This window comes from Gracilinanus agilis, chromosome 2 (genome assembly GCF_016433145.1).
Source record: "Gracilinanus agilis isolate LMUSP501 chromosome 2, AgileGrace, whole genome shotgun sequence".
NCBI classification, from domain to species: Eukaryota; Metazoa; Chordata; class Mammalia; order Didelphimorphia; family Didelphidae; genus Gracilinanus; species Gracilinanus agilis.
In genome coordinates this window covers 299,771,994-299,782,016 of record NC_058131.1, presented here as the reverse complement: position 1 = coordinate 299,782,016, position 10,023 = coordinate 299,771,994, and the positions used below count along the sequence as shown (strand labels likewise).

The 10,023-nt window shown below is 42.1% G+C and overlaps 1 protein-coding gene across 1 annotated transcript in view; it reads right to left on the bottom strand.

Moving 5' to 3' along the window:
- ZNF423 (zinc finger protein 423) overlaps positions 1–9,807 on the bottom strand; it is a 350,075-nt gene extending 340,268 nt beyond the window's left edge. Inside the window, exon 1 of the mRNA XM_044664166.1 lies at positions 9,727–9,807. The gene's annotated coding sequence lies outside the window, so the exon portion shown is untranslated. The remainder of the gene's footprint in view (positions 1–9,726) is intronic.
- Positions 9,808–10,023: the final 216 nt, after the last annotated feature.

The following is a 10,023-nucleotide window of genomic DNA, read 5'->3' as shown; positions in this document are numbered from 1 at the left end:
GAGAGAGAGAGAGAGAGAGAGAGAGAGAGAGAGAGAGAGAGAGAGAGAGAGAGAGAGAGAGAACAATGGCTTTGTTCTCCTGAGATCCTTGGTCAGCTAGGCTGAGAGTTAGGCACTTAAGGGAAGAAAGTGAGTAGAGAGGCATCCAGCACAAAGAACTGTGGATGCCTCAGGCTCAGATGATGGAGAAATGAGTAAGCCCAATCAAGGGTATCTGAGGAAAAGTCAAAAACCTCCACCTCCAAACTTGTCGGAGAAAAAAACAATCAACTGAAACAGAAGAAAAAGAAAATATTAAATTGACAAATGAAACTTTTTCCAATCACATACACACCCCACACACTTGTGCATACATACACACATGCCCCTGTGTGTGTGTGCATGCACACTTGTACACACACACACACACACACACACACACACACACACACACACACCAGGCAATTAAAAGAGGAAGCAGCCCAGAGTACTAACCCAGCATGGGGGCCCAGTGCTGGCAGCCCACCAGCGCCTGGGCTTGAACCCCTGCCAGCTGCATTACATATGGTACAAGGACAGAGGATGGGGGTGGGCCCAAAACGCCCACATCCTCTCAGCAGAATAGGTCCCGGTCATCTGTGGTGGCCACTTCCCCAGGTTGCTGCTTGAGTGTCCACACACAGAGAGGGCAGCAATCGCCCAAGTTCAGCCAGCTGGCAGTCGGTCTGCTGCCTAAGGCCCTGCTTCTTTGCCTCCTCCTGGTATCTCCAGTTGTGATTGCTTGTGCACGTGTATATGCGTGCACACGTACGCTCAGACACACACACTACAAAGTTCAAGCTGCCCTGCTGTCCCTCCTGTTCGCCATGGAAACTGAGCTCCATTTCTCCAGCCCTCTCTCGGCTCATGTCACCACCTTAAGGTTATTTAAACCCACTTTGCCAGGCTGCTGCTCTAACAAAGGACAGTCCAGAACAGCCAGCCTGTGCCTCAGGTTTAGAGAGCAGACAAGGAAGCGCATGCCTTCTGTGCTTAGCCAGCTCCTGGGGCACAGTGTCTTACGCTGCCTGCCCCAGACCTCTGAGCTCAACTCCCTGAAGGCTTCCCGGTCTAGCTAATGAGAAATTCCCCCAGAAAACCCCATATAAAAATGCATTTCATAAGTCTTTAAAATGCCTGGAATTCTACATCTATTTAGTAAGGCTCTCCTGCTTCTTTAAAATGTCCCATGGTTCTCCTCGAGAGGATGGATTGGCGAGAGAAGCCCAGAGCTCGGGAACACAGGGGGCTTTACAGGCTCAGCCAAAGAACTAGTGGTTTCCTGGACAGAAGCAAAGGACCCATCCTGGATGCTTCTCTCTTCTCTGGGCTGAATGAGACTAACTTGGGCTTGGCCAGCCCCTGTGGAGAGAAGACTTGCAGCAAGTAACACTGAACAGCAAATGCAATGATTAACCCAATGTGGTAAGGATATCATCCTACAACTTTCTCCATTCCACCAGTGAAATGGGGATGAGAGGCAGAAAAGAGTAATGGAGGGAAAGCTAGCTGCGGGGTCAAGAAATCCTGCTTCTGGACACATGAAGGCTGTGTGACCTTAGCCACATCACTAAATTTCACAGAGCCCCAGACAATTTCCCAAGACGATAAATAAAGGGTTTCCATGCTGAAGATCCTTGTGTCTCTTGCATCTTGTTTAACCCATGACTCTCCTTCCCTAATCCTTAAACCCCTCACCCACTGTTTCTCAGCCTTTAGCTCCCCTCCATAGGTGACTAGGACCCAGGCTCGGATTTTTAGAGAGGCTGGCACTCTTCAATGAACTGCAGAGAAAATACCCATCTGCACTGGTCGCAGAAGGGTATCATGAGCATTCCCTATACCAAGGTAATCACAGAATTAAAATAAAAATAATTTGTAATTGGGGATGGATAGGATTGAAGAGAAAGATTAGTGAGAACCTGTAGTAGTATTTTGGGAGAGATACCTCATGTAATCAAAAGAACCCTGCATTTAAGAGTTAGATGAACCAGGGTTGAGTGGAAATATGGCCAGTTTAGATGGTTAAATAAGTCACATAACCCCTCATGGTCTCAGTTTCTTCACCTGTATAATGAAGACTAGTGGTATTAGGGGCAGCTAGATGGATCAGTGGATAGAGAGGCAGGTCTAGAAATGGGAAGTCCTGGGTTTGAATTTGGCCTTGGATGCTTCCTAGCTGTGTAACCCCAGGAAAAAGTCACTTAACCTCCATTGCTTAGATCTTGCCACTTTTCTGCTTTATAACCTATATTGATTCTAGGATGGATGGAAGGAAGGAAGGAAGGAAGGAAGGAAGGATGGACTTATACCAAGTGTGGGTTCCAAGGCAGAAAAGTGGTAAAGACTGAGCAGTGGGGGGGTTAAGGGGGTTAAGTGACTTTTTCCTGGAATCATACAGCTATGGAAGCATCAGAGGCCAAATCTGAACCCAGGACCTTCCATCTCTAGACCTGGCTCTCTAACCACTGAGCCACCTAGCTGCCCCCTTGTACTAAGTTCTAACAAGCAGATTCTTACCTTACCTTATTCCTTGTAGCCAAGCTCCTGCTATGTCCTTGTGCAGTGGAGATTGAGCAGTAGCTCTAGAGTCAGATGATCCAGGTTCAAATTCTACCTCAGACACTATCAACATTATATTGGGCAAGTCTCATTCTGCCTAAGACCCAGTTTCCCCTCATCTCTAAAATGAGGAGGTTGTACTAGATGGCCTCTGAGGTCACTTCCCATTCAATTTCTATGATCCTAACTGTGATCCTACTTCCATTCTGGTATCAAGTCCTTATCTCTTCTCTCCCATGCCTGAATCCCTCCTTTGGGGAATGGAATCCAAATTCTTCTAGAACTGGATAATTACCTCCCAGTTTCTCAACTGCTCAGTGCTGGACTTCCCTGGCACTCACCACTGGAATGCCTGGGCCTCCACTTGAAATCCAATGTCAGCTTCCACTCCACTCATCCAGGCTTCTTTCTGTTGCCCTCAGTTTAGGTCATCAAGATCACCAGATTTACTTCAGCAGATCGACCTCGTCTTCAGGTGCCAGCTCTCCCCAATCAACCTGCCACCTACACCGAGCCCTCCTTTTGAATGGGGTGAAGGATCCCTTGTGGTGCCCCCCAAGAAGTCAAGCATGTTTTTAGCTTCTCAGCCTCTGCTGCAGAAAGACAGCAAGAGCAGTGCAAGGCAAAATTGAACTTGGCATAAAGGGCTGGGATACCCACGCTTCCTGAAGAAAGTCCTAAAAGTGAAGCATCACTAGATGGAGAAGTTGAGTATAAAAGAGATACAACTTACATTAGAGCCTGGGGCTTCTGAGACGTCATAAACAACTGATTACTATTGACTGTTTCTCTCAAACCACAAGCCAGTCTGTCACTGTCCCATAAATAAGCTCAGATAAGGAGCCTGTCAGCCAACAATTAGCATGTGTCAACAAATTAACTACTTCCTCCCTGGGAAAGGAACAGATTTGCCCAAACCCTAGCATCGATCCTCCACCCGGTACTTCCCCCCCAGAGCTCCCTGCCTCACAGAGATACCAACTGGGCAGACTGGAGCTTGTGCTTTCCTGGGCAATAAAGTGGGGCAATGAGCTCTGGACCAAAACACAAAGGAATCAGTTCAGTTTAGGATCTCTTCTGATCTGCTTTTGTTCCAGTTCAAGATTTTTAGATAATGCTCAGGTCCATTTGCTAGATCTTACTGACTCACTAGGGGCTCTTTGAGAAAGACAAATCGACAAACGAATCCCCCACTTTCCAGATTGATTCTTCTTCATCATCATTGTCGGCATCACTACGTTGAATCCTAATACTTTTACTCAATTACAAAAGTAGGTTTTTGCCCACATGTAGAACAATCTGTAGAACAATGAGGACAAAAGACAAGGAGTCACTTTTCTGAGGACCATTTCTATCTAAACTCCATGGAAAAAGGAGACGAGGAGATGATGATGGAAACGATGATGACAATGATGACAACAATGACAGTAGTGTCAATAACCACAGCAAGGACAACAAAGGAATGGTAGAAACTTCAACCCAGAACTGCAGGCTGAAATTTTAGCATCTACTGAATCCTAACAAGAGGTGACCTGGTAACTAGGTGTTATTTTTTTTTGTAAGGAATACTGGAGTGGTTTGTCATTTCCTTCTCCAACTCATTTTACAGATAAGGAAACTGGGGCAAACAGGGTTACGTGACTTGCTCAGGGTCACACAGCTAATAAGTTTCCAAGGCTTGCTCTATCCACTATACCACCTAGCTGCATCCTCCACATCCAGACCAAAAAATCCTTGAGAATTCCTTCATCGATGATGAGTAATAGAATAAGAAGACCATTATCACAAACAAAACTTGTTGTTCATGGTCACCTAAATATATAACACCGATCCATAAAAATTTAAGAATGATATTTTAAGAGGTATTGCCTCCAACAAATATTTATCCTCTCCAACCTACACAGAGCATAACCCTTTCAAAAAGTAGAGTCCCAGCCAAAAAAAATCAAAATGATGCAAAAGGATAAAGAACTTACATACCATCCCTTTCATCCTGTTCACTACTAAGATTGTCCCAAAGTTATTTATACTAAGCCTACACAAGATGAGTTCACCTCCCAATATTTTTATTCAATTACAAAATCTATTATTTGAACCACTTGTTCAATAGTCTGTAGAACATTGCACATAAAAGAATAATAGCAGGATAGCAATTTGTCTACAGACCATTTCTATCTGAATGCCATCAAAAAAGATGAGAACCAGGTAACGATAACAATAATATCCGGAGTTTGCATCCCAAAGCTTGCATTCAATTACAAAAATCAATCATGTTAGCCACTGGCACAAGAGCCTGTGAACATTGAACATAAAAAGAAAAATCATAAGACGGAAACTCCTTCCAAGGCTGTTTCTATGTGAATCCCATCAAATTTAAAGATGAGAGTAAGAAAAAATAAAAATGTTAACCATGATAGGGTTGACAGTAGTCAAAGTAGTAGTAGTAGTAGCAGCAATCGATGGACTCATTTCATGGATTAGCCAAATAATTCAGTTCATTAAAGCTTTATTTCACCATTTGCTTTAAGAGCCTGCTCTGAAATGCTGTTGAAGCCTGAATTCAAAGTGAATGGTGAGAGGAAAGGAGAGACAGTGAAGGACACAGCTAACCCATGTGCAGGAGACAGAGAGGAAGGAAAAGAGTTCTGAGGGAAGGAAAAGCAGGAGGGAAGGAGAGGGACTGACTATACCAGAAGTACAGAATATTAAGCCTGGCCATGGTCTCTCTCTAAGAAACTAACTTTCCTGCTCAGTAAAAAAAAGATTTCTGATTCCATCCTTTTGCTTCTGTGCCCAGCCCAGAGGCCAGGGCAAGAAATTATTATTGTGGGTTGATCTTGGTGTTTCTTTCCTTCTTTCTTGTCTGACTCTGCTTTGCAAGGTTATACAGCTACGTCTACAAACTACCCTTCTAGGACTGAACAGTGGTCAGGCTCCTAGAGGGGGAGGCCAGAGTTTTTTCTTTGGTAGAGGTGGCCAGAGGGGGCCAGGAATGAGCTCCAGAACACGTCGTGTTTTATTTTTCTTTATTGAAGTTCTACATCATACGACCCGAGCTAATGCAAACGGGGGCATCGTAAAGAACAAAATGAAAGCCTGGCACCCTGGGACCATGGGGCTGGTTGCAGAGGTAAACCTCACACCAATGAGTAACTTCAGCATACACACCACTATATATTACAGTCTTTTATACAGTCCCTCCATCACTCTCCCGACAGCCCACCTTCATGCTCAATTCTTTGGCTCAGCACACTGCGCCATATCCCACACTGACAAACAAGGGCCAGAGAAAATAGTGGCTGCCCTCCCATTCATCCCACATCTACATGATGTGTACCCAATGATGCCTATGCCCTAAAATGCATCTTTCTTTTCCCTCTCCCATACCAATGTAGCAAGGTGGCAAACTGGATGGAGTGTAGGATCTGGAAATGGGAAAACCCAAGTCCAAGTCCCAAGTAAGATAAGTCACTAGATATATGACTTTAGTCAAGTCATTCCTCCTCTCTCAACCTCAGTTTCCTCATTTGCAAAAATAAGGAAAATAATGGTACCCTTACAGGGTTGATGTAAAGATCAAATGAGATCACTCTGTAAACCTTAAAATGTTACATAAATGCTAGCTATTAGTATGAATATTATTATTACTATTATTATTTCTCAATACAAGCTGGATTCCTTCCTAACAAACCCACTGCCCTGTGTTTTGGTCTATCTTTGAGCAGTCAAATTCCAATTACCTATGAAGAAGGATTTCTCCGCTTTGCAGATTATCCATGACTATTGTTTTCACTTTACATATCTTCTCCCTATTGGCTTCTTCCCACTAAAGACGTCAATCCAAAAGTGGGTAGAATTTCTTTCCCAACCATAAGATAGCTGAGTTTCAAGAAATCTTAACATTCATCTGATTCAAACAGAAACAGAAAGGGAATGCCTGCGACCCTCCATTGCCTTCAGCACTCACCACTGTTCACTGCTCTACAGTTCTACTCCATACCTGACCCTGGTTCTCTGTCATTGAATCCTACCACAACTGCATACCAAACTGATCCAGTCTGGTCCATCTTTTACCATGGGCACCTCCTAGAAGCTTCCAGTAAGCCTTGTTGCTTGGTCATTTCATATGAAGGTACTCCCTTCCCCTGCCCTATCCTTTGGTCTCCCCAGTCCAGCATCCTGGACAGGACCTCTTAGATAGTTTGTGAATGTTGGGAGGTTAACAAAGATCAGTTGGTAGCAATGCCAACAGGTCCTCATAGCTCAAACTACTATATTCTAAAACTAGAATCCTGATGCTGTGTGCATATGTACCTGTCAAAAGCCCAACACCAAGAGGAGCTTTCCACATTCTATTTATCATTCTATTTATTTACCCTAGACTATCTGGTTAAACTAGAGCCAACAAAAAACAAACAAACAAACAAACAAACAAAAAAATAAATGCTCCTATCTTTATTCCCATTTCATTTCCCAAATCAGTCATTCTCATCAGATTTAAAACCCAACCAACTCAAGCAAGATGGAGGATCAGAAGGTATACAAAGGAAAAAACTATTTTGATACAGTCACCAACATCCTTTAGAGTCTCCAAGACCCTCCTCAAGAGCACAAGATTCTTTATCCCAATCCAGGAACATACTTTTTCTATAATTGGAGATTCCTGATAGCAGCATTGGTGTTGTCCCTACACTTTTTCCAAGGACAAAGATCAGACAGACAAGAAGGGTATTAGTTATTTTTCATGCAATGTGAATTCTAAACACAAAGAGTCTCTTCAGAGTTTCCTCCTCCTACCCCAATATTCAAAAACAAGCCCACCAATTAGAATCTTCCACCTTAACCCTGTGTCAATATGGACCTTTTACTCCATTTGAGATAGAAAAAAAGAAAGAGAAATAAAGGGTTCTCAGCATCGCCAGCAATGGGCCATATCATGGGTTCCTGCTAAACTAGGATTGACCCAGAGCCCAGGGCTGGTTTAAATAACTGCCTGTATCTAAGATTCATAGCTTTGGAGATGGAAGGGATCTCTGAGACCATCTAGTCCAATCTTTTCATTTCACAAATGAAGAAATTGAGGCCTAGAAAGGATAAGTGATTGGCCTCATATCACAACAGTAGCAAGAAGCAGAAAAGAATTAACGTAGGGTCTTCTGACCCCAAATCCATTACTCTATCCATATCACTACATACAATTTACCACTTGAATAACATTCTGTGTGTTTCATCAGGCAACAGGCAACATGTGGATTAGGCAAGGACAAGCATCCTGTGAGCAGGCCTGGAGCTAACACAGAACCTATCAAAAAATAGCTGCACTAAGAAAATACACTTCATAGGCAGCACAATGATAAATCAGACAATAAGGAGCTTCCTCCACTCAAATTAAGCCAGCTAGAGGCTCTGGTTGACTCCTTCCTTCCAAAATGAGGGTGAAGCTTTAACTGCTTTAAACAATAAATTCTTTATTATTCCAGTTTTCTGCAAACAGCTTGAAAGCCTAAAGTCTTAGAAGGTTAGAGTTGTCCTGGATCCTGGAGGTCATCTCAGTCCTCTCAACTCTTTTTTACAGAGGAGGAAAAGGGAGCCCAGAAAGGCAAAGAACATTCCCAAGGTCATACAAGTATTAAGTCATCAAACTAGAAATAGGACTTGGATTTCCTGAATCATATATACATATATATATATTCATATAAATATGCATACATTCTAAACATATAGTATGGAAATATATGACAACACTAGAAACAAATGTTAGATAAATCCATACATATATGATAAATGGATTGATAAAAGATAGATAGATGTTAAATGGATGGATAGAGTGATATGTAGATGATAAATGAATTGATAAATGATAGATGAATGAATAGATCTATATATATATATGTACATATATAGATAATAGATGAAATTGCTAGACAAATGATTGATAAAGAGATAGATAAGATTAGATAGATGGGTGGATGGATATTAATAGATAGTAGGTAGATAAATGATAGAGATATAGATAAGATAGATGGATAGATAGAGATTGGATAGATGGATGGATGGATGGATATAGATAGTGATTGATAGATAGTCGGTAGGTAGATAGATAAGATGACAGACAAACATAGATAAGAAAGATGATTGGATGGATAGATAATAGATGGATGAATGGATACTGATAGAGATAGGTGATAGATAGACAGATAGACAGACAGACAGAAAGATTGATAGATAGATAGATAGATAGATAGATAGATAGATAGATAGATAGATGATACAGAGAAAGACATAGATAAGATGGATGGATGAATAGATTAGATAGATAAGATTGGATGGATGGATATTGATAGAGATTGATAGATAGCAGGTAGGTAGATAGATATTGAGATAGATAGATAGATAGATGTCTTACTTTTACTTATATAGTAGAATATCATCTCCTTGAGGGGAAGGACAATCTCATTTTTATCTTTACACCTCTAGTGCTTGGTACAGTACTTGGCACATAATGAGTGCTTAATAATGTTTGATCAACAGATCATGCTACTTCTTTCTGTCTGTCTGCCTGCCTGTCTGACTCTCTTTTCTCTGTCTTCTTTCCCCTCTCTGTCTCTCTCTCACACACACACACAGACACATACATGCACACACTTGCAACACACAGCAAAAGCAGTCTGGTGAGTGCCTATCAGCTTCTCCTGCTACCTCACCCCAAGGAAGCAAGCTTGAATCCACCAAGCCTGACAGCATGGTGCAGTTCCTTTCGGAAAGGGAAATATATGTATTCTGATTTAGATTGGAGTTTAAAATTCCTATTAAAGTAGCTTTTATGTAATTAGATTGGAATGAATGTGCAACGATGCCCGATGCAGGCAACTTCAAAGCAGTCTCACTGAAGAAATCACTACCCATTTCAGTGTGCCCACAAGAAGAAAAAATGGCTCTCTGGAGGATAAGAGTATATTAGTCTCTGTATGTAATAGATTTTATTGACCATATGGAACTGATATAAAAATTGTGTTGCAGTGGGTAGTCCTGGGTTGGAGAAAGGAATGTGACACGTGGAATACATTTTCTATAACCAGCCTGGTGGCTTTATGTTAACCTGGCCAACAATTGGACACCCACCACCCCAGACCCCAAGTTGTTTACCTGATGGAGTCACCGAGGAGTCCCAGGTGAGTGTGAAGTCGGAGGATTCCCCCTCTTCGACTGAAAGAGAAGAGAAAAAATACTTTTGATTTCTGGACACACACAGATAAACAGAGGGAGGGAATGAGGTAAGGAAGACCCCGCAGGGAAGAGTGTAAAGTCTTGGGGTATTAATTGCAACTGGACTGAAAAGAGTAAAAACAAGCAAACAAGAACTTATTAAGGACCTGCTATATGCCAAGTACTAGGATTACTAGAAGCAGAAAATACTAGAACAAAAACAAATGAAAGAATATT